This window comes from Stegostoma tigrinum, chromosome 19 (assembly GCF_030684315.1).
Source record: "Stegostoma tigrinum isolate sSteTig4 chromosome 19, sSteTig4.hap1, whole genome shotgun sequence".
Taxonomy (NCBI): domain Eukaryota; kingdom Metazoa; phylum Chordata; class Chondrichthyes; order Orectolobiformes; family Stegostomatidae; genus Stegostoma; species Stegostoma tigrinum.
The window spans coordinates 16,627,365-16,653,599 of NC_081372.1; the positions used below are offsets into that span (position 1 = coordinate 16,627,365).

At 39.7% G+C, this 26,235-nt stretch overlaps 1 protein-coding gene across 8 annotated transcripts in view; it reads right to left on the reverse strand.

Annotated features, from left to right (window-relative positions):
- Positions 1-26,235, reverse strand: part of LOC125461252 (nuclear receptor coactivator 3-like) — a 205,263-nt gene that overhangs the window by 80,680 nt on the left and 98,348 nt on the right. For 2 of the 8 annotated variants that reach the window (XM_048549787.1, XM_048549789.1), the window contains exon 1: positions 14,106-14,352. The exons of 5 other annotated variants lie outside the window; for them this stretch is intronic. The gene's annotated coding sequence lies outside the window, so the exon portion shown is untranslated. Of the gene's footprint in view, positions 1-174; positions 287-14,105; positions 14,353-26,235 lie in introns of those variants that run through there. One more of the 8 variants, XM_059652746.1, reaches the window with a different exon arrangement.

The following is a 26,235-nucleotide window of genomic DNA, read 5'->3' on the forward strand; positions in this document are numbered from 1 at the left end:
CAGATAATATTCTGGGGACCTGGGTTTGAATCCTGCCATGGCAAATAGTAGAATCGGAAATCAATAAATATCTGGAATTAAGAATCCAGTGATGACCATGAATCCCTTGTTGATTGTTGAGAAAAACCATCAGGCTCACTAATGTCCTTTAGGGAAGGCAATTGCCATCCTTACCTGGTCTGGCCTACATGCAACTCCAGGCCCACAGCAATGTGGTTGACTGAACTGCTCTCTGGGCAATTAGGGATGAGCAGTAAACGCTGGCCTAGCCAGCACCACCCTCAACCTGTGAGTGAATAAAGACAAAAGAAAGTACCACAAAAACGTATCAAATAATTTCTTCACATTTTTAGCCAAATCTCCATTCTTCACTCAAGACTGTAGAACATTGTTATTAATAATTATAATGTGTACAGATTCACCAATTCTTGACTACTTAATACTTTGTATCAGTTTTCTCTTCCATTGATCAATCAAGCTCCCAAAGCTTGGGCATTTACTTCGAGAAGTTGTTTTTAAAAATTTGGACATGTTCTAGGATTTTCTGCTAGTAATATACCACAGATATTTTTCAGCCAGCACATATATTCATGGCATCCTTACAATCCGATATATCGCGGATGAACTTGACTCAAAATAACAAAAAGAAGCATGCTGCCATAGCCAAAGACGGCTATGGATGTAGGTTACATGGCTGCTTAAGAGACAGAACAACACAATGTCACACCGGTCTTCCCTCCTTTATTTATCTATCCCGCTCTGGTGTTTTATAAATTATTCTTCCCGTTATGGATACCTTTTCCCATACCCAAGTAACTTTGTGTTTCAAATGATGTCAGGAACTTCAAACAACCGCCCTCCAAATGAGAAGATGCAAATCGAAACACAGGACTATCATTTTAGGACTATAAAAACAACATCGTGCTGATGACCCTCTGCTCAACAACAAACCACCCCTGCGGGCTCTGTCCCATACCACAGCCACATTGTGTGTTAATTGCTTTGAAGAATATACAAGGACAGCAGTTTCAAATCCTCTGGAGCACATGCGTGGGCATGAATGGTTTCATGTGTACTAGCCTGGGTTCAAGTGTTAGAGTATTATGAAGATCAGTTGAAGATCTGTCCTCTTCATAACCACTGTGTTGCAGGTAAAGACACTCATTTACTCAAGTATAAGAACCTATCCAGCTCTCAGCCAAAAGAAAACAGACAAACAAAATGTACTTGGTCATCCTGAATGCTGAAATTCAAATCATGGCCGAAAAAGAATGTCAACTACAGAATCTGCATAAACAAGGATTATGAAAGCTCTTGCTCAACTAGCAATGCCAAAGCTACAGAAAACCTCGATTGGTGAGCTGCAATTATCTGATTTTCATGAACAATTTAGAGACTGATCCATATATCTGTTTCTAATTTTCTTTAAATGCTTTTGTACTCACCTCTTTTCTTCTAATCTGGCTCTAATGTTAATTATTCTCGCAAGTAGTATTTTATAGACTCATTTCCCCACCCTACCCCCCAAAAAATAAGCCCACTTAAAATTACTTCATTTGAAACACCAGTTTAGTTAGATCTGGGAAAAGGTGTTCACAACAAAAGGGATCCTTTATAAAACATCAGAGCAGTGTGGGCGAATAAAGAAGGAGACACCAACCTGATGGCTTACTTAGCCTTCAAACTGTCAAAAAGCAGACAGACACATTCTTTAATCTATTCAACCATTTGACTTTCCTTAATAAACTTGCTAGAAAAGCTACTACTGCACTGAAACTCAGAATGACCTTCCAATAAAATCCACTCAAGCCAACAGATTGCAAAATTCAATGTTTTTGTCTTAGGCATGGTAAGTTCCACGATAGCCTTGATTTTTCCTTTTCTAGATCAAAGTAATGAGGCATAAGTCACTTTTACTTTGGCAAGATAATAAAGTGTGAAGCTGGATGAACACAGCAGGCCAAGCAGCATCTCAGGAGCACAAAAGTGCTCCTGAGATGCTTCTTGGCCTGCTGTGTTCATCCAGCTTCACACTTTATTATCTTGGATTCTCCAGCATCTGCAGTTCCCATTACCTCTGATACAATTTTACTTTGGCAAATTCACTTTTAAGTATAACTGTAACCAAGCATTTTCCTCCAATCCCTGCTGATTCTAGTTTTAGATCTTTACAATGTTTAATATTGTGAATGCTACCTGAAGATGTAAATTGTTTTACACCCACGGCATTTATGTCTTTTAACATTTGTGACATAAAAACTTAACCTCCATCTGATCGTATTGCTTTAGGTCATCTGTAACTTGTAAACAATTGAACTAGCTTCTCAAATATCATTTTTGCTATATTTTCCCCCAAAAGCACATCGTTGGGCAACCTCGACAAAGCATTCACTATTGTTAGCAAAGAAATGAAGCAATTCTCACTCGGGTTTCACATAGAGGGTCCAAGAAAATTTATTATGACCTTGCTAATCTGTTCTTCAAAATATGACATCAGAATCAAAGGTGAAATTTTAATGAAGGATTGTGGATTGCAAAGAACTTGTTGGGTACAGCACAAAATTTCCCAACTTTCTGTAATCTTGGCCAGAAAATATTTTTTCTTATATTAACTAGTGGATTCCTTATATTCAATTGACCTGCCATTGAAACATTATGAGCCACTTGAAATGGATTACTGCCTATCTCCCACTAACTGCATCTGAGGTGGCCTCCATTTCCACATTCATGTGTTGCGCCTTTCAAATATTAATATTGAGGTATTGGCTCAGATTCAATTTCTGAGTAACTTGTTTAATATTGCTCTCTCAATTCAGGATCCCTCTGCTGCATTTCCATCTAAAAAAAGGTCTAAACATGGAGATACTAAGAACTGTCGATGCTAGAGATTTTTCTGAAGAAAGGTCCTGACCCAAAACGTCAGCTTTCCTGCTCCTCTGATGCTGCCTGGCCTGCTGTGTTCGTCTAGCTCTACACTGTATGGTCTAAACATGTCAACCTCAGTCTCTCTAATTTTGTCCTTTCTACTTTGTTTTCGAAAACCACACAGTGTCAAGTTAATGAATTTCCATGCTATCGCCCTTATTCATTGAATTAGACAAGAGGGGTCACCAACATTCACAACAGTATCAGGAAACAATTAAGGATGTTACTCTTACAGCTTGTCATTTTCTTTTAATGACCCTCCAAAAGCCACAGTGAGACAAATATTTTTGAACCAGTCTGGTCATTCCCCAGTGTGGCATCCATTCCACCTACAAGGATTTTGCTTTAATACTGCAAATGCAACTTCTCCACTTGCTAAGTGACTCTTTAATCCTACTTGACATAATGGTACCTGTTGTAACCTGGGTATACCTCCAATTAATATTTATTCCATTTACTAATTCAGCTGGAAGACAAATTACATCAGCAGCCAGCACGTGCAGCTAACTTGTTCCAGCTTCTTTCAGTACCTTTATTGGTTTGCCTCCTTGATGAGAAGTCAAACGAAACTATTCCCTTTCAAGTAAAATATTCTGATTATCCAGTGGTTCTGATTCTCCTCGTCAATAATTGAGGAAGGGCTTTCTTTTCCCCAATGGCTCAGCAATTTCCGTTTCTATTAGGTTCTGAGGCAACATATTCTATTTGTCCTATGGCCATTCCCTTTCCTAATACAATGTTTTCGGAGGATTCTTTAGCATTTTTGTCGTTAGGATAATTCCCCCAAAGCCGCCGAGAAAAATTGCAGCACAGAAAGAGGCAATTCAGCTCTTCATCCTTGCAGCCGATGAATTAAAGGAGCTGCCTACAACGTAATTACACTTTACACCATCTAGTCCACAGTCCTGCAGGTCACAACACTTCACAGGCAGATCCATATTCCTTTTCAATGAGTTAACGGTTTCTGCCTCAGCCAAATAGGGCAGTGAATTCCAGACACCTACCACCCCTTGGTTTGGTGCCCCTTCTAATTCTTTTACTGATCACCTTATGTTTGTGCTCCCTGGTAACTGGTCTCCACCAGGAGAAATGTCCAAGTCCAATCTATCCAAACTCCTCATCATTTTATAGTCACCTGTCAGCCTCCTCTATTCTAAGCAAAACAATTTCAGTCAATGGTATCTTCATGACATCATTTTTAGGTTTGAGCATTTCTCTTCATTATGTGGGCATCCTTTCATTTATTTCCTATAACAAAGAGCATTTCCAATCCCAGATATTCTATTCCTTCAATTTCTGTGTGATTATCACATAACCATTTCTCGAAGTTACTATTTTGAGAAATCATAGCGAAATACAATGTTGAAATTCTTCCATAATCACGAATGTTCTTGCACTGTCAATTTCTTTTGTATGTTCAGGAATTGTAAACCCTGAAACTGCAGCGTTTCTTCTTTTCTTTCAACTTGTACAAACGTCTGATCAGGGTTCTTTCTTATGGTTCTATATTTTAAGTGGTAAGCCTCAGAAACACTGAGTATTGCTCTTTTAATAGCTTAATTATCTGCAGAATGTTCTTCTGATTAAATGGTCAGCACCACATAACAAAGATCAAATCATATTTTGGCCAAATTTACAGCTATTCTTTCAAATGAAGATAGATATCTTTCAACTCCACTGTCTGTAAATTAAGGTGCTGAACAAAGCTTTCCTGTCAAGAAAGAATTAAACGGTGGGCCATTTAGGACTGAGTTGAAACAAAATTTCTTCACCTGTAAAAGGTAATGAACCTATGGAATTCACAAAGTGGTTCAGGTCAAAACACAATGTTTTCAAGAAAGAGTTAGATATAGTTATCAGGGATCAAGGGGAGAAATTGGGAACAGGGTACTGACTTGGATGATCAGCCATAATGATACTGAATGCCAGAGAAGATTCAAAGGGCCAATTGGCCTACTCCTGCTTCTACTTTCCAGGCTTCCAAACCAAATCCTTCATCACATTCAGAATTATTTGCTACACTACTTTCTCCGCTTTTTCCTTTATTCTTAGATTTCTCTCAAGCCAAGTCATTTGTTTGTTTGACTTTCTTCCATCTTTGAGTTCGGCCTTCTAAATTCCATTACCTTTTTCTTCTATCTTCTTTTGACATTTTAAGCTTTTTAAATTCCATCTCAATTTCCATTTAGTTCTCATCTCTTCCCATTGCTCTTTAATTCTCCATCCTTTCTATTATGCTTTACTGTTTTAGTTTCTCAAGTTTTTCTTCCATTTTTAACTACATCTTATTGAATTTCTGACTTTTGAAAAATTAAGGAGTTAGCATGCATTTGTTTCAAAAAGTGTCTGACTAACTTACTGTCGACTTTTTAAGAAGCAACCAAGAGATTTGATGACAGCAAGTCTGTTGTATAGTGTATGTGGACTTGTAAAGGGATTTGACACAGTACTACACACGGACTTGCAGGTCATGGAATAAAAAGGGACAGTAACAACTTGAATTCAAAAATCAGCTGAGGGATAGAAAATAGTCATAATTAATGGGTATTTGCCGACAGTCACATGGTTTCTGGAGGAGTTCCCCGGGGGTCAGAATTGAGATACATTCTTCCTGATTTCAAAAAATGATTTTGATCTCTATGCACCAAGATCTATTTCAAAGATTATGAATGACACAAAACTTGAGATCATGGTAAAGCGTGGAAAGGACACAGCAGAACTTCAAAGATGCATGTAGAGATAGCAAGAACTGCAGATGCTAGAGTCAGAGACAACACACTAGACAGTATTAGTGGATCAGAAAAGTTGGTGTTCCGGGTTGGGGACCCTTCGTCAGAAATAGTGAGGCGGAAGGGAGCTCAGAAATAAATAGACAGAAGGGGTGGGGCTGGGCAAAGTAGGTGGGATGGTGATAGGTGAGTGCAGGTAGGGAGTGGAGGGGATTGGTTAGTGGGATGGGTGGGGCAGAAAGGCAGGAGAGAACATGGGCAGGTCATGTCAGATCAAGGTGAAGATGAGAAGGGGGGTTGGACATGGGATGAGGAGATTTTAAAACTGGTGAATTCCAGTTTAGGCCATCAAGCTGTAGGCTCCCAAGGCAGAACGAGGTGCTGCTCTTCTTGTTTGCTGGTGGTGTCATTTGACACTGGAGGAAATACAGTGACAAGTTCTTGGATGGGCAAATTTATGGCAGATAAGTTCAACATAGAGAAGTATGTGGCGATCCATTTTGTTACAAAGAACATGGGGAGCCAGTGCAAAATAAGAAAAGGTACTGTTCTGAAGTGTGCATTAATAGTTGTATATGTGCTTAACTAATTAAAGCTTGCAGGACAATTGGACAGAACTGTTTAAAAAGCATACAGAATTCTAGGTTTAGGAGGAAAAGCACAGGCCCAGGAAGATTAGGGTACCTTGCACAGGACGCTCATTAGCCCTAAGCTGCAACACAGTGCACATAATTCTAGATGTTACACTTTAAGAAGGGTATGAATATACTAAGGAGAGTGCAGTAGAAGTTTTCAAGGTATCCATCAATTGACCCCTTATGCCTGCATCATCTTTAAAAGGCCTCTGTATACCTCTACAACTGCTGGCATTCAGTCATTACACTTCACTGGCAACATCACAGCACAGCAGCCAGAAGGACACACCACAAAGCTGGTGTGGCAAATACTGCCTCACACTTACCACATTTACTTCTTACAACCCCATTCTCTTAGCGGACTCTCGGCTTGGCTACCACACCATACACTTGATCTATTTGTCACTACATTCCACATGAACATCCCCTCTAAGTGAGTGTTATCTTGTCCTCAACACTCTCTGGCCATGGGTACCCACATGGGCCAAAAGGTATGTCTGCCTCATCATCGGAGATGTGGAATACTCTCCTTAATTTATCCGCTGTTACACTGGCACTATCCCGCACTTCTTCCTCCACATCAAGACTGTTTCGGCACTGCCTCGCATTCAACTTTACTGACACCTTTCACCCCAACCTCAAATTCACCTGGACCGTCTGATACCTCCCTCTCCTTCCCGGACCTCTCCATCTCCAGCGACCATCTCAAAACCAATGTCTATTTCAAGCCTACCGAATCCCTCAGCTACCTGGGCTACACCTCCTCTCACCCACCCTCCTGCAAAAACGTAACGCCATACTCCCAATTCCTCTGCCTCTGCTCCCAAGATGGGGTGTTTTACTCCCAATAATCCCAAATGTCCTCCAGTTTCAATGACTGTAACATTCCCTCACTCCAGGTGATGGAAAATGCCCTCAACCACATCTCTTGCATTTCCCGCACTTCTGCTTTCACACCGTCTTACCCAACAAAAATAAAGACAGAATCCCCCAGTGTCCTCACATATCATCCCACCAACTTCCACATTCAACTTATCATTCTCCATCATTTTCGCCACCTACAATCCGACCTCACAACCAAAGAGATATTTCCCTCCCCACTCCTATTTGACTTTTGTAGGGGCCACTCTTTCCGTGACTCCCTTATCCACTCCACATTTCCCGCTAATCCCACCACACCCAGCACCTTTCCCTGCAACTGCAGGAAGAGCTACACCTGCCCCTCTCACCTGCATTCAAGGCACAAAACATACCTTTCATATCAGACAAGGGTTCACTTGCACATGTGTCAATTTGATCTACTGTTTTTGAATCGCAGTTAATCTTTTACTATACCCAGCTCTCAATCATCTAAAGTAGATGTCAATGAGTGTAGGTCTAGCTTGTAGCGCCTGATGCAGTTCGGCTCCATCATGTACAACAACAGCTTCCTCCCCCTCTGGTGTTCTGGTCTTCCTCCTCAAAAGAGCACAAGTACTGGTTCACAGGAATGACTGCTGAAAAGTCCCCAGACTGTACCGGGTCAGACTTGAGCAGCTCAAATGGACGACTGATCGTGGGGAAGTCCCTAGGCTATGTGGGAGCTGGAGCCGCCCAAGTGACAGCGACTGTCCACTTCACTGGGCTGAGGACGAGCCCCTGCATGTTTCTGAAATGGAAAACTGATTGACAAGAGGTGTTTGCTGCGCAGGTAGCTGGCACATGCTCTAAGTAGTACTGATATAGCTGCTCTGTGGGCTGTTCATCCAAAATTCTGGCTCCACTTCCCCAGGCAGCTCTATATTGAGAACCTGTCTGGTGTGTGCAAATGATCACTTCAAGATGGCAGTTATATCATTTGGCTCTGACTGAGGCAGCAATAAACGAACAGGCATGGCATGGCATGGTAAGGCAAGGTACAGTTGCTGCCAGCATACAAATAAGTGTGAAGTAAGTGAGCACTAAGACATTAAGCAAGTTGAGATGCAGCAGGCACAATCCTTGAGCTGGGGTTTTGCTCCCGCTTGCAAAGTGTCCCTGATGTAGCCTTCCAATGCCAATTGATATGCCAATTGGCATGCACATGCCATTCCCAGCAGTGACTTTGGGTTTCAGAGGTTGTTGCCACAGAGACCGTGGGGGTCCAAACAGAAGACCAATTAATTCAAGGGAAGATTATCTGCAGCATGTTTGTTTAAGCTGACTGTCAGTCAGTCAGAGAGATGCTAAGGTGCTTGTGATGTGTTGACAGATGCCAATGTCTATGGACAAAGGCTGCATGCAGCTGGAGCCCCTGGATCATGCTTCGAGCTGTTAGATTGAATGTGATTTGGACATCATTTGGAGTAAGCAAAAGTATCACAATTTCCATGTCACATTTCCCCTACCCTTAAGATAACCAGTTTGGCAAGATAGAAGGCTGATTATTAGTGAGGTGAGAGAACAGTGTGGAGTTGGAGGAACACAACAGGCCAGTTGATATTTCAGGTCAGAACACTTCTTCAGATTCTTCTGAAGGGTCCCGACCCGAAATATCAACTTTCCTGCTCCTCTGATGCTGCCTGGCCTGCTGTGTTCCTCCTGCTCCACACTTATCTGACTCCAGTATCTGCAGTTCTTACGATCGATTAACAAAGTGAGTTGGGCCATCAACAAGGTGTTTAACAAACACTAACCCTCCCAACTGCCAATCTGTCACTGCCTAGCAAGAAACACTCCGCATCTTTTATGCTTTTCATAAATAATGGTTCAAGATGTCACTGCACTGCAACCAGCCTCACCAGACCTCTTAGCCAATTGTGCCACAAATCCTACCATTGCCCCGGTTGTACAGACCCGTAAGATTCAGCCCATTGTCTCCATTTGTCTATTTCATAGGGTACTCTATTGTTTTGCAATAGCATAATTTTTCTAAAGCAATGAGTTATTCATGTCAAAATATTTTAAAGCTTAAGTGCACAAACATTTTTCTAGGCACACAGATACCAATGTCATAACTCAAAACTGAAACCAATCCTTTCCCTTCTTGACCCACACAATAAAGAAAAATAAAATCAAAATTAAAGTTATAATGTTAAAAATGTTGCCAAATAATAACATAACATGAACCATGACCACATCTTCGTAAACCTTTCTGCCTCTCCATCTTTTTTTAAAAAACGCAAACACATTGTTGCAACCAGGCATTTACTCATCTGTGATAACAAAGTGTGGAGCTGGATGAACACAGCAGGCCGAGCAGCATCTTAGGAGCACAAAAGCTGACGTTTTGGGACTAGGCCCTTCATCAGAAAAGGGGGAGGGAGAACAGGATTCTGAAATAAGTCGGGAGAGGAGGAGGAGGCAAATCGAAGATGGATAGAGGAGAAGATAGGTGGAGGGGAGACAAACTTGTCTGTCTCTCCCTCTTCCACCCACCCCCACGCTTTCTGAAGAAGGGTCTAGGCCCGAACCGTCAGCTTTTGTGCTCCTAAGATGCTGCTTGGCCTGCTGTGTTCATCCAGCTTCACACTTTGTTATCTCAGATTCTCGAGCATCTGCAGTTCCCATTACCTGATACAATTTACTCACTTGTCCCAATTTCTCACACCCCAGCTACAAGTTTCATTGTTTCAATGCTTGGGGAACATCTTTATCTTTACTTGAATTAAAGTTGTGTGATAATTTAAATAAGCAACAAGGTGGGAATCAGTAAGTTCTCTCAAGTAAAGGCTGTAAATCCAGTCAGAAAACAAGCAAACAAGTCATCTTATAATGTAATAAACTGTAAAAGGTTCTAAACAGAACAGAATAGTTGCATGCTGCCTGCACAGTACCAAGAAAATAGGATTATTAAAATGACTTTAGACAAGTGTAACTTTCAACTTCTATCTATTGTGTGATTTGTTTATAATTGGTACTATATAACACGTGTTAAAACCATCCAATCTTTCATAAAACCAGCATATTAGAAAACCCAGAGGGGAAAAAATAGAGTGGCGAAGTGTTTTTCTACTTGAACACAAACCCTAGAGCACTTAAAATGTCCTCTTTTTTGGGAAATAATTTTCATGGAAATCATGTGAAACGATGTGGTGATAAACAATCAGGAGGCCTGAAACAAGTCACAATAAAAGGCATGCCCTTTGATCAAAAATTACTACTAACACAAAAGGAAGAGTTTTATACTCCCAAATCTACAACATCAATGAAGATGAAAATCACTAATTTTAAGACGATAGGAGGACAATGTACAACTCCTCTACATTATACAATGACACTACATCTTTGCCACAGAAATCATTCATTCCTATGTCTGGAAGACAAAACAACTCAAAGATCTAAAATGATCAATAATCAGTAAGCCAGACAAAACCTTTAAAACAAATGATCATATACTTAAACATCCAAGTGAGACTTAAAAGTTCAGTTACCATTTTCATGTGATTGGTGTAGTGAAACATCCAACATATTAGACAATAAAAATCCAGATTAATCCTGTAACATTGAAAACAAAATTCAAGTCACATGCAAGTTAATGACAATGTACCAACTACAGGTTTACCAATGATACACCAGACATTAACCTAATATAACTGTAATAATGAAGGTGGAATTGTAATTCTGAATAACTATAACCATGTTATGCAGCTTCAATACAGCTTAGTAGTCGTTTTCTTATGGATAGGTGCCAATCAACCTATCAAGCACAGTCTGGAGTATTCTTAGCTTCATTAACTAGCAGAAACTGGAAAAACCATCAGTAACGGCTCCACAGAAATAGGCTGCCAGAAAATTTCACCATCCACACAGTTATCTTCTATTATTTTTACAGAAACAGATAGAAAATTTGGACTTCAGAGCTAACTAAATCTCCAAAACAATTAGCAGAACTAAATACACACGGACCAGTGGGGTATGAATGACAGTATTATCTGAGCAGCTTGGCTGCTTCACTGAACTTCCAACACAATCAGTGGCACGCTCCAATTTCAGCAGTGCTTCTTCTGGACACCTACCACCTGTCACTAGGAAAGAGCACCATCTTTTCACCACTGACTTCCTCCATAACTACGACATTGCATCATTCAAACATGCAGGGAGTCCTGACTGCAGTTCCTTTCTTTTCTCAGCATAAGAAACAAATCCAAAATTTGTTTGCAAAAAAAAGTGCTGCAATACTGCTATTAATTTGATTAACTGCATACTGTGCCAACAGCTTTCCATGAATGCAGAGGTATTTAATTAAGATCCAACACCAAATAGTTCAGGCCTCCCAAGTCAGTATAGCAAATTACTTGCCCAAAACAGCTCCAGATACCCTAGATATGTAAAATAGACACTGTACATTCGTAAAACTTCAAATGAGAGGACTCAAATCAAAGCTAAAAATATTGGTTCAAAATGGCTTTTACCGATATGCCTGACAGACATTATATTAAGCAGATATTTAGTGAAATCATACAAATTAAGTTTCATGTATACACTACAAGTCCTTGCCAGACTCTTGAAACTATCCCTACACCTGCTACCACAGTACTTTAGCCCTTCCAACAAACTGTGTGCACTATGCTCTAACTACTTTGCCCAGAAGGTTATCTTGTTGAAATTCCATTGCTGGACCCTGGTGGTTATTAGCTGTTTGTGAAAGATTCCTGGGATTTCATCAGCTTGGTCCTATGTTAGCCTCAACATCAGAAATTAAAGAGGACTAACCCCACTGCAAATTAGTTTGGAGATTAAAACGAGATTTTAAATGTGTGATATCTCAGGTATTACACGGTTTGATATCCACTATGGCACTCGCAAGGAATCTAGTAACAATTTATTTGCAATGGTACAATTTGCATTCAAAGATATCTATGATTCACTTAGATTTTAAATGCCCTTATACAACAAATGCACCTGCATATGCAGGCTGCATGCTTTCTCCACCAACCTGAGGAAGCATCTGCTCTAACTGATAAAGAAATGACCAGTGAATGGTAAAACTAACAGGGCTGTAAGAAGTGATGTTGCAGTGTAGTTGCTTTTCTTCCTCATTACAGCAACGTGTTCTGACACAAGTGGAAAGGGCAATGAAGTAACTTCAGACACTTCTGAACATGTGATACAATAGTCTAACATCAGATTTCTTCTTAAAATTCTCAAAATCTTGTCTTTTGAACTGATCTACTGCAAAAGCCAAGAATGTCCAGCCCAGGGAAGATCATAAACTGCAATAGAGTATACAAATCATGGAAGACCAATATGATTGCATTACATTCCATCCGGCCAAAGATAAGCTACATAGCTCATTGTACATTTGTTCAATCCAGTAGTTTTTGTTATCATATGAAGACTATAGTTATTTTAAAAAAGTTTAAAATAGCTCACAATTTTAAAACTTTAGAAATTGAGGCAATATGCATAACAGAAGGAGGTGGATTTTTCTCAATTCTTCACTCAATATGAGTAATTTTAATCCTTGGTAGTGGTATGAAGCAGGTAGTTTGAACTTGTCAAGTCAAAACGTATTCCTATGTCTTAAAACTACCCTCATTGTCCTCACTTTTTGTTGCTACACAAAGTTGTTGGCCGGAAGTCAAGGAAGAACATTAACTAAGTGTTGTGTATCATTCGTAGGTCCAGTGCAGAGTGACCTGCAGAGGATTGTCACTGAAGTTCAGCAGATTTTCACTTTATGCTCATAAACATTAGCAATACTACAAAGCTGCTCCATGTGTTAACCTTCCAAAAGTAGTGGCAGCTTGCTAGTTAAATGGAGCAGGAAGTATAATAGATTTTATTCAGAATACATCCAGATAGAATCAGGTCATGAGCAGGAAGGGCAAGAGAGGGCAAATATTTTCATTGCTGTGATACCACAATAATCCATAGTTACTGCCTCCTTACAACGTAGATAATCACGAGCAAACTGCAATTTATACCAGCTCCAATTCGGGTGATTTGAAAAATGGAGTAGCAATTTATGAAAAGCAAAGTTGTTTCTTGAAGATCACTGCAATTCTTTGTCATTTTATCCAAGTTTTTTCCTTTATAAAATAAAGTGCTTTTCTGTCCTTATACTGAGGTTAGACTTGCAGCTATACACTCTTCTTTAAGAGGTGGCAGTTGACTGTGGGGAAACCTCCCATCTCCATTTAGTACCATCTCCCATATACTGAGTTCTGTTGAAAACCAGACTTGAATTTACTAAGATACTGTCAAATCACAAATATATTGTAGTCAAAATCCAAACATTATGTTGATAAGGAGATTGGGATGAGAAAGCATCTTTCAGACACCACATTATTCAGGGTTATACAAGCATCTGTTCAGTCTCATGCATCTACTTTCCATATTTCAGAAGTTTTGACACTATTTTCTAGCCTGTTCAAACTTCGCTCATCAATTAAATAAATACATTGATTTAACAGATACCATTATCAACAGATGCAAGAATATGCTGGACATGACATTAACAAGTAAAATTAACTTAAGACAACTGTATATGCAATAAAATGTCAACAGATGGATCTGTGTCACCAGTCACATGGAGAAATAGTTCTCGAATATGCATTACAGTACCACTGCTGAAACTTATAGGTTTTTCTCTTTATGATCAGATGTACCCTTGTAACAAACGCACACATTTATTTCAGAATGAGTACAGATACTAACGCTGCTTCAAGCAAAAAAAAACTTTTAATCTTGAGAATGTCTAAAAATAATCTCTGGCAAGCAAAACTGAAATAATTGCACCCACACACCCGAGAAGCATAGTCACTAACACAGCACTTCCAGTAATATGCTTTTTATGTAGAGGAAGTCAGCATAAACAGCGAACAAATATTACACAAAAAAAACTGATGCTTACCTTCAACCAATGAGAACGCTGAAAGTGGGCAAATTGCCAAGACGTTGCTGGCATTCTGATAAAAAAACCTAACTACAACCTAGTTAGATAAAAGTAATATTCCTTCTTTTAAAAAAATCTTCTTTCTACCTTGATCTTCTTGAAGCTTAGACAAAGTACTACGTACTAAAGCTGAGCCAAACAGCTTTCAAAATTTAGAGTACTCAGCTTGCTACTGGGGAAAAACAGAAAACAGGAAATATATCAACAAAACTCATCAGCTTGTTTCACTTAGTTCACGTGATCTTTGCCCAGTCAGCAGCCAATGCATTTGCCTTCCTGTATTGCCAGAATTATTGCACTGATCGTAATGACTGCTGAAAAATTCCCAACACCCTCCTTGAAAAGAATGTATCAAGCAGATCTCTAGCATGCACAGTGCTCCCAAAAAATGCTCTGATTGTATCATTTTTAATGCTCCTATTTAGTTAGAACCTGAACGATCTAAGCATAATTCTGTTTCTAAAAAAAAAACTAAATTTAAAATATGCACACTAAAAAGATAATTAAACACAAGTCTGGAAATCTGGTCTTTTAAAGAATCTGGAGTAACTGCAGACTGCACCATCTCCTACTATTTATAAAAATCACTGCTTGCAAATAGAATTGATCAGAAGTCACACCCGGTATTCTCCCTCCCCATCCCACCTTTTAAGGAAAAAATCTAGACGAATTTCCACTTCTACTATTCTGCATCTATTATATTTACTGGACTAGGTAACTATTCTTTTTCTGTGGGAGACAGTAATGTGATAGTTCAGAGCTTTTGGTTTAAAGTACATGTAAATTAAACAGATGCTACATTTCTAAAAGACAAGACTTCTGAATCTAAATAAAAAGCTGAATGTGTCATTCTTTCTTTTGCATTTCTTACCAGTAAATAGCAAATCTCTTTAGATGCAAATGACAGTTGCAGTACAACATATTCAAAAGGCTCCTCAAGGGTTGTTATGAATAACAATGCACTCATGTCCTTCCCCTTCCTCCCACCATTACAACCACCTCCTTCTCCCCTCCTCCACCCCACCATAACCTATAATTAATATTAGTTACAGCTTGGGTTTTTTTTTGTAAAATGCACATTAATAGACTGGACTTTTGAAAGATCTACACAATGCTGCAGTCTGGTTTTCAATCTTTACAATATTACTGGTTCACCGTCACTGCAAATATTTGACTTAAGAATCATAGAATCCCTACAATTCAGAGAGAGACTACTCAACCCATCAAGTCTGCAACGACCCTCCAAAAGGCATCCCACCCAGATGAAAGCCCCACAGTCTCTGTCATCACACATTTTCAATGGCTAAGCTGCCCTTCCTGCACACCACTGGACACGACAGGGCAACTTAACATGAACATGGGCCCCTGGTGCTGTGTGGCAGCAGTGCTAACCACTTAGCCACTGTACTGTGATTTTACAAAAAGTCAAACTTAGCAGTGGGTGAATTTAGTATTCTGTTCCCTTTTAGAACCATTGACGTAGGCTCTTGTCAATCATAACATGACCAATATTTGCACTCATCGGATGTGGGCATTGCTGGTAATGCCTGCATTTACGGTGCATATCCAATTGCATGAGAAGGTAGTGAGCCATCTTCTGGAAAATGACTGACTTACTGGGCCAGCTTATAAGTCAGCTGAGAATACATATTGCTTTGGTTTGGAATCATAAGTGGAGTCATTGGGTGGTGATAGCAGATTTCTTACCTTAAAAGATGCCAAAGAACAGGGTGGAATTTTATGACAATCCCACAGCTTAATAGTCACCATTAATATTTATCTATTCCAGATTAATTTAATTGAATTTAAAATTCCATAAGTGCTAAAATCAAGAACACAAGCCTCTCGATTACTAGCCCAGGAACAGAACACTGAGTCAGAAACATAGAAGCTGTTTCTCACCCTGTTTCCCAGTGTCTCTTTTTGCCCCCTCTCCCAACTCAGCTGGTACAGGAATTGAACCCACTGTTCCTGTCAGTCTGCACCATAAATCAGCCTTCCTGCCATGTTAGCTAATTCCCATATGTATGAACGATGTCACAAAATGTAACAGAGTGTATTGTGAGTAAAAGCTGTATTTTAAAAGAGTTCCAACTTCAGCAGTGAGTGTTAGGGCCAAACTGATGGACTAGACAATAATGCCGAGCAGAAACAGACATCTTATCTCAAGGCAAATCTTCTGGGATCATCCTGTTTATGACTGTATTAATCTAATCTGCTTCCCACCCCATTCCCAACATATTTTCCATTAAATAAAGGTGCACAGAAAGTGAACAATGTGTGAACATGCTGTTTGATCTTTATCCAACTATTAATTTTTTTCCTCCACATCCTGAGATTGTCTCACAATTCCTTATCAATTTATGTTCGGGTGTCAACAATATGGCAAAGCTACCTTATATGCTATATAAAATAACAAGGTGTAGAGCTGGATGAACATAGCAGGCCAAGCAGCATCGGAGGAGCAGGAAGGCTGACGTTTCGGGCCTAGACCCGTCTTCAGAAAAATTGCTATTGTGCACAATATTGTTACAACCCTAGTTTCTTTAACTATTACAGTCCTGGAGGTCATATTGTTGTTACTGAACCAGCGATGAGGAATGAGCAACTTGGAGGGTACACTGAAGGTAATGTGGCCCAATGACATTTTATTAAGTGACAAAAAAGTTGCTAAAAGACCACTGAGGAAGGAGATATTGTTAGAAGTAACCTTGATCAGTATTTGTAGTGCATCTTACAGCCTATGCACGCTGCAACTACAATGTCCTAAGGAATGAGATTAACAGAGTTGTGTAAACCTGGCAATCATCCCGGTGATCAGTCCCAGATGATGTCTAGCTTGGAGTATGGTTATGACTGTACTCATACATGCAACTCCTAGGTGTTTAATCATATTGTCCACTTGACTCTCAGTAGACATATTCATAATATTGAAGAGCCTCCGATCAGACAATGCATTGAGTGATAATGGGAACTGCAGATGCTGGAGAATCCAAGATAATAAAGTGTGAGGCTGGATGAACACAGCAGGCCAAGCAGCATCTCAGGAGCACAAAAGCTGATGTTTCGGGCCTAGACCCTTCATCAGAGAGGGGGATGGGGTGAGGGTTCTGGAATAAATAGGGAGAGAGGGGGAGGTGGACCGAAGATGGAGAGAAAAGAAGATAGGTGGAGAAGAGAGTATAGGTGGGGAGGTAGGGAGGGGATAGGTCAGTCCAGGGAAGACGGACAGGTCAAGGAGATGGGATGAGGTTAGTAGGTAGGAGATGGAGGTGCGGCTTGGGGTGGGAGGAAGGGATGGGTGAGAGTAAGAACAGGTTAGGGAGGCAGAGACAGGCTGGGCTGGTTTTGGGATGCAGTGGGGGGAGGGGATGAACTGGGCTGGTTTTGGGATGCGGTGTGGGAAGGGGAGATTTTGAAGCTGGTGAAGTCCACATTGATACCATTGGGCTGTAGGGTTCCCAAGCGGAATAGGAGTTGCTGTTCCTGCAACCTTCGGATGGCATCATTGTGGCACTGCAAGAGGCCCATGATGGACATGTCATTTAAAGAATGGGAGGGGGAGTGGAAATGGTTTGCGACTGGGAGGTGCAGTTGTTTATTGCGAACCCTGGTATTGCAAATCAGATAGTCGACGATGGCAAGTCCAATCACATTTCTGTTAAGTGGCAAACTCAAGAATATTAATACAGGAGGTCAGGTCAGATGACTGGGCCTTCTCTGGTTGGACAGATATTTCCTTGCACTAAGTCTAAGGTTCTTAATCAGCCAATTTCTCCATGAAGTTAGAAGACAAGGCATAGAACATAGAACAACACAGTGCAGAACAGGCCCTTCGGCCCCCGATGTTGCGCCAGCCTGTGAACTAACCTAAGCCCATACCCCTACACTATCCCATAATCATCTATATGCTTATCCAAGGACTGTTTAAATGCCCCTAATGTGGCTGAGTTCACTACACTGGCAGGCACGGTGTTCCACGCTCTTACCACTCTCTGAGTAAAGACCCTGCACATGATTAATAAACAACTCTACTCAAATGTGTCAGGTAGAGGTCAATGGATAAAGCAAGTGAAGTTATTCTTGCTCAGCAAAGCATCAAGTCTACAATAGTTAACTTGCTTAATGTCAATTTTAACTCCATGCAACAAATTTTCACCACTCTCCTTGAAATGCCTATGGCCATTTACACAAGCACATTCCTCTTTAAACTCTGATTTGCTAACAAAAGGTCTTCAGACCAGATGAGAGCTGCTTTGATGTCAAAGTCAGCTACTGTAAACTCCCTCTACTGAACACCACTTTTTTCCACATCTACATCAAGGCTATCATGAGATCTGGCACTGAAACTGTTCTGGTTGAAATTAAATTGAAAAATTAATCAACAAAAGGAATACAAAACACTGGAATTTCTCGACGGATCAAACTACATTTACGACAAGGGAATGGTTCTGAATGGAACTTAACAGGTGCCAGCCTCATATACATTCTCTCTAACCTCTGGAAGCAGCTCACAGCTTCTCATCAGATGGCATGATGAAATTACCAGGTAATCAGATACTTGTCTCGACAATGTCTAGCGTCTTATTCAATTAGAACAGCAGCATAGTACAAATCCATCCATAAGAGCACCATCAAGAGCACTGGCCATTACTCGTCTTACAAATCAGGTATGTAGGGATAATTGGCTATACACCCTTAAACTGGAGGGAGTCTGGGCAGGAAGGGTGTAATAGGGATGGTTTTGCCAATAGGTGGGCAATGGGGCAAGATGATCAGAACAAGGGTAGAGGCACAACTTTTGATAAGCTGCGCTCCCCAACTCTGGGTGCATTCACTTGAAGGCCCTCAGTTGTCCTCTGGGATGGAAACCTGCCATCCACCCTTTCCATCCTGAATTTAAAATGGTTTATGGGGAGGGGAAGGGAAGGAAAGGAATAGTTGATAAGACAACAGTTATCTACAATGTGCGCCCTTCTGCCAGCAAGTTTTCTTTGGGAGCAGAGAAAGCATTAAACTTGCTCATTGAAAGGTCAATCCGAAACATCAAAAAAGTGAAGGGTTTTACTGATTTGAAACATTAACTCGGTTTCTGTCCTCATACATGCTATCTGACCTGCTCAGTATTTCCAATCTCCAGCATTTAGAACATTTTGCCTTTATTATACAGATATTTGCTAGTTGCTGTTACTCCATGGTATTGGCAATCATTTCATCTGTTAATTTGTCAATGATTTGAGGGAAACTGATGATATATTTGCTTTGCAGTAGCTCAACTAATAACTGCACTAATTCAGGTGCACAGGTCTTCAGCACTGCAGCTTAAAAATATTGCTATGTTGCAGAAATGAGACAAATGGGTTTGACTTTTTTTTAAATCTGTTGAGGAGCTAAAATGTTATTGACCATTTGTGAAGTTACAAACATTTCAATATAATGGCATCACCATCATCATGCAGAGAGCAACGAAAGATCAAATTATAATCCAAATATTTGAGTAAATTCAGAGAAAAAAAACTTGAATTAGCAAACTTTGTGAACAAATAAGAGCCCAACAAGGCACAAAAAGCAAGATGACAACACTACACTCAGACAAAATTTATGTCCTACATCTCTGGCAATTTCAGAAGTATTGCAAGTTTCCAGGATCACAAAATACTAACAAACTATTATTCAGTAATTATTTATTTAACTACAGGCAACAAATGTTAATTGTTAAAATAAATAAAAGTGACACTTCAAGATGCACATCACCACTGTAGAACAAGTGTTTTTCCAAGTCAGACAGAAACGTGCAATAGTTGATGCTCAAATGCAATGTTGCATTAAAGTAGATTAACTGTACAGATTGTCTGCAATATTATCATATTAAGAACATCTGAATTTAACAAGGTTACTCAACCTTAGTCCTGACATCAATGAAACTGTGTGCATGAATGTATGCTTTCAATATTCAGTGTGTCTGGAGTTTCTTCGCCTCAGTTTCAAAATGAAATCCGCTTTCATCCTTTCAACAACCAACAAAAACAAATCACAGCTTTATCATGTTACTTTTGGAAAAACAGGTTTTAAAACAAAATCTCGAGCTCCAATTACTGCAATGGCATGATTTTAGCACATTTCCTATCTTCAGTGAGAAATGGTGCCAAGTTTGAGATAAAACTATAATGACAATCATGGAAAATATGAAGAAATTACCAAATAAATGTGGGATCTTTTCAAATTGGTCCTGATATTGTTGAGATAGTCACGACTCACCTAAAATATGTCCCATCATTCAAAAATCACAAGAAATAAAGCACCTCAAGTTTGATCAAAATTTATGTTTTGTATTTCTTCGAATTTACTCTTCAGAATTATCTACTCTTCTGCATTATTAGTAGGGAGATCAGAATTTCAATTGCATGTCTTTGTATTTCCCTCAAAGGTTAAACATTATTGCTGTGAAAGAATTATCAAGTGTTCTAATCAGTTCAGGCAAAAATACTAAGTGAGAAGAAGCATCAATAGGAAGCAAAAATACAGAAAATGACAGACTCACAACTCTTATTAGAACCACAACTTCCTTTGGACATCTGGGAAGTTGCCTTCATTACTGATATGCAGTTCCACTACACTGCTATATGGCTTACATGTGATCTAATTTATTTCTTAATGCATTTCTCATTATTCCCAAAGTTCTCCCATTACATACTAATGCATTCTTACATTTTAACAAGTGAGTGAATAGCAATGTACTTATGAATTAAAATAATTTGCACAGGAATTGATTTCAAATGCGGCCACCTAAAAACGTAGTAGTCCCATTCTAAGATATTTGTGCACACTCAGTAATAAGTTATGTTATAAGAATGCCACGTTCATGCCTGTCCAAGTCATCACTGGAATAAAGTGGACTACATGCAATTGAACTGTCCCAGAGATGACAGACAGATAAAGACTGGAACAGAATTGAAAAATTACTGCAGTTTTGGTAATACGATGGTTGATCCAGGCTGTTGTACACTTCTCTGTAGGCTTTTGATGATCTTTAAGTGCTACAATCCCCATAAAGGTTACTAATGTTTACAAGAGAAATCAAACCATCCAGTGATCGCCTGAAAGAAAAAGTGCCACAAGATTTCACGTTTTCAAACCAGAAATGAACTTTCTATTGAAATAGACAAACCAAGCACTATAAAAATGTACAACAGTGCAGATAACTACTTTTATCTTAACATCAAAAAGCATAATAACACAGTCACAAATCCTTTAGACTTGAACTCTTAATGAGCCTTCCACATTCTGTTATGTCTTGTCCCCTGGAATTCTTTGTTTCTTTAACAGGTTCTTGAAAGTTGGCTTCTTCCTTGCAGCCAATTCTAAAAACTTTGCCTTGAAAGGTCTGGGACATTTTAGCTCAAGGCAATTTGGTGGCGAAAGAGAAAATTACAAACATCCCTGGTCTGTTAGGGCTTTATATTCCTGGTCAACAGCTATCTCATTAGTCAAAATTTTCATATTTTTTTTCTACATAATCTTAGGAAGAAGCAAAAATCCCCAATATCTAAATCCTTTAAAACTTTTTTGAATAGAAGGGGCCACTGGATTGAGTTCTGTGGGAATGCATAACACAATCAGCAAGCCTGAGAATAGAGACTGCTATCTGGAACTATTGTTCAATCTGGAATCCCAATTTATACCTCCTCTCCAAAAGAATAAATAACCAAACCTAACAGACCCTGGCCTGCGACAGTTTTTATACCTTCGGCTACATGATGCAGACAGCATGGGACCTACAGAGATAACGGGGACCCTCGACCTCAATCAACCTCGGAACAAATGACATCCGAGAGGAGAAAGCCAATAAGTGCTATTCAATCAAGAGCTCCAAGGCACAGCCTGTTCTGAACCAGAGAACTGATGGCAAGAACCTCTGCAACTGACCACAACCATCAAAACTAAAAACCAACAACTCAAACAACTGACTCGACCAACACCACAAGTCCTCAGATACATCCAGAGGTGAAAACCAGGCCCGCAAAACCAACAGAAAGTAAGGAAAACCAAGTACTTAGCAGGCAGATCCAATATCACACGTCAGCAGACTCAACCCAAAATGAAAAACCTATGCAATCCAGAGCCTTCATCCAGGCTCTGTGTATGACATCCAGGAATTGCCAGGCACACTTCAAAACTGCTCTTCTCAGTGGTAAGCTTAAACTCCTGAGGCCCTAAAGTTCTGACCTAGCTAGCAGGGAGGGGAAGGCAGGTGGTGACAGTGCATTGGAAGTCCAAGGGTAAGAATTCTGATTAAAGAGTCTAAAATTAAATGCTGTTTCCCCACCGCACCCCCCCCCCCATCGTGTGCCAGTAGGATATTGCTCTAATATTGTTAATCTAGTTAATAGCGCATTTAAAGTTCTGCTGTTCTGTATAATTTGTTGTATAATTTTCCTTGATTTATTGTATTACTTATTTTCTTGCATTGTAATTACCTTTTGTATTTCAAATAATGCAGACATTCTTTTGTCCTGAAACATTTGTCTACTGCCTCTTTAGTTGACATTCCCGAAATAAGTCCAGGGTCTAGAATCAGTGGTCGGGGAGTGATTTAGGCCAATGAATGATCAGAAGATAACTGATTGCAAACCAGAACACAACAGATCCAAACTAACTACTTGCTTTTCTCTCAAGATGACTGTAGATTCCTTCCTCTACCTTCAAATTTGTTTTCCTCATGAATTCTGTTCCTCAGTGCTGACTACTTGTTTCAGTGAGAAGAGACAGATGCAAACAAATAAACGAAAACATCCTCCCTAATTCCACACCCATCTCCATAGCCATGTGGGATACTTGAGATGTTCTAATTCAAAACAACACTTTTGTTAGTATGACCCATATTATATCTCTAAACAAATTAACCGTCCTTCGCCCAAATTCCCTGATTCCACCAATGAACTCCCATATTTATAAGATGTTCTTCTTTGATCTCGGAATTATATGACTAATCTAAATCCCTTGCTGAAATAAACGCAGTCCTCCTACCTCTACCTAAAGCACAATAATGGGTCTTGCATTCTTTAGTCTTTCTCCCTTTGAATGCAGACCTTATTTAACAAGCACAACTTAAATACCCCACGAATACTTGAATTGCATTTATTTCAGTATCGGTCATCAGTTTCTCAATCAAATGCTTGCATTTATTTTACATTCAATAATTTAATTCCCAACAAAGAAGTTACACACTTCAAATTAAAGATCATGTCTCTACAATATTAACATAAACCATGAAACTAAATGATTACGACCCAGCCCTCCATACATAGAATTCCTTAAGTCTTTACTTCAGACATCAGGAAGTGAGGTGCATCCCTGCAGGGAAGCAGGGGGCACTCCATATTTGGTTACAAGACTCACAAGAATAGCAGTACAGTACATAATTTAATCTCTTGAATTTCTTCATTCAATTTGATCAGGGCTGAGCTGCCTTCCCTGTGAACCTCCTGGCAGATTCATTTTGAAAAACTTTCAAGCAACGCAAGACATTTCCAAACATGCTAGACATGAGATTTCCCAGACTAAAAAAAGTTAAATTGCTTGAGTCTATTTCACCAGTAATCGCAGATTTGACATAGAACATTCAGGCATACCACATTCTGGAAACCTAGCCACCTTGTCATATCGATTTTCATATTTCCTCTTACTCCAGCATAACACTCAACAGCTTTTTTTAAATAGAATTATACTTTTAACAGAAATTCAAACTTAAAAATAGATTTAAAGTATTGGAAAGCGTTTTTAAATAATTAGTATTCCAATCTTGTACAGCAATAGGTAAAGTTACATGACTGAAATGGAATACTCTAAAATTAAGTTCCAAGGAAGATGGATTTCTTGAAGCCCATTTTCAATTTTAAAGCCTGTTGGAACTGTGGATACTGTAAATCAGAAAATAGAAGTTACTGGAAAAGCTCATGTCTGGCAGCAGCCGTGAAGAGAAATCAGAGTATAAGTTTCGGGTCCAGTGGCACTTCCTCCTCCCAAACCTAACGAGTTATTTTTGATTTCTCTTTGCAGATGCTGCCAGGCCTGCAGAGCTTTTCCAGCAACTTCTGTTTTTGTTTCCATTTCCAATTTTGTTTGCTACACTGCACTACATAGAAATAAGCTTGCCAGCAACATTACGAGTAACTTACTTTTCAACTGATCAAAGTACATGAAGGGAGATGAGATTTGAAGGAAAACAGAATATGGATGCCAAAAACAAAAAGGAAGTATTACTAGTAAGTTTGCAGATGACATCAAAATTAACAGCAAAATAGATGGTTAGGAAGGTTATCTAAGATTATAAAGGGATCTTGATCAATTGGGCCAATGGGCTGAGGAGTGGCAGATGGAGCTTAATTTAGAGAAGTACCAGACGTTGCATTATGATAAGACAAACAAGGGCAGGATTTACACAATTAATGATAGGGCCCTGAGGAATGTTGTAGAACAAAGATGCCCAAGTGTTCAGATACATAGTTCATTGAAAGCTGTCTAAGAGGTAGATAGTGTGGTAAAGATAACATTTGGCACACGTGCCTTAATTGCTCAGGGCATTGAGTTCAGGAGTCCGGAAGTCAAGCTGCAGTTGTATGGGACGTTGGTGAGGCCACTTGAAGTGCTGAGTATACTTCTGGTCATCCTTCTGTAAGAAGGAGAATATTACATTGAAGAGAGTGCAGAGAAAATTTACAAGGATATTGCCAGGACTGGAGGGTTTGAGTTCTAACAAGAGACTGGATAAGCTGGAACTTTTTCAGTGGAGCTTAGGGAGTTGAGGAATGAACTCAGGTTTATAAAACCTTGAGGGGCATAGATAAGGTGAACAGCAAAGGTCTTTGACCTACGGTTGAGGGGTTCAAAACTAGCGGGCATAATTTTAGGATGAGGGGAGAAACATTTAAAAAGGGCCCGAGGGGCAAACTTTTCCATACAGAGAGTGGTTCGTATATGGAATGAACTGCCAGAGGAAGTAGTAGATGCAGGTACAGTTACCACCTTTAAAAGACATTTACATGACAGGTAAATCAATAGGAAAAGTTTTGGTGGGTACGGGCCAAATGCATGCAACTACGACTAGTTTAGTTTGGGAAACTTGGCTGCCATGGATGAGTTAGACCAAAGGGTCTGTTTCCATGCTGGATGACACTATGAGTACAGGCCTTTTGTCTTTAGCTTTAAGTAACGTAATTAAGAGTCAAGAATGATGCTGTATCCACCACACCAAGCATTTTCATGTGTTACTGCCAACTTGCAGCAAAACACAAAGTGACACATTAGAAATATTTGGAATTGTTTGAGGTAATACTTACTCAAAAAACAACTAAAGTACCAACAGAACCAAATGCATATGGAATTGGTGCAAGCTTGAAGTAGCGGGAGATTTCACTTTGAAGGCATGGACTTGAATTTCATTTAACCTACAAAATTTAGTCCTCTCACTACTGTAAAGCATCAAGCTGAAAGTGTCTGCAGTTGCAACCTATAACTTATTAGCGGACACAGAATCACAACATAAGTATTCAAAGTACTGTCGGATGTCGAGTGTAGAAAATAGTAACGTGATACTGTTACTATTTTTTTCTTTCAGTGATTCTTCTTCCTTTGTGACAAACACACAGAACATGAGTATTAAGACCAAGATGGGAAGTATATAATGCAAAAGGCACAAAGGATCTTAAAACAGGATATCGATTTACTTGCCATCACTGCAAGTTTAATCTGAGAAGGAAAGAACCAGAGATAACAAGGTTTAGATAACAAAGTGTGTAGCTGGATGAACACAGCAGGGCAAGCAACATCTCAGGAGCACAAAAGCTGACGTTTCGGGCCTGGACTCAGAGACGGAGATGGGGAGAGGGTTCTGAAATAAATAGGGAGAGAGGGGGAGGTGGACCGAAGATGGATAGAGAAGATAGGAGAACAGGAGAGTATACGTGGGGAGGGGATAGGTCAGTCCAGGGAGGACGGACAGGTCAAGGAGGCGGGATGAGGTTGGTAGGTGGGAAATGGAGGTGTGGCTTGAGGTGGGAGGAAGAGATGGGTGAGAGGAAGAACAGGT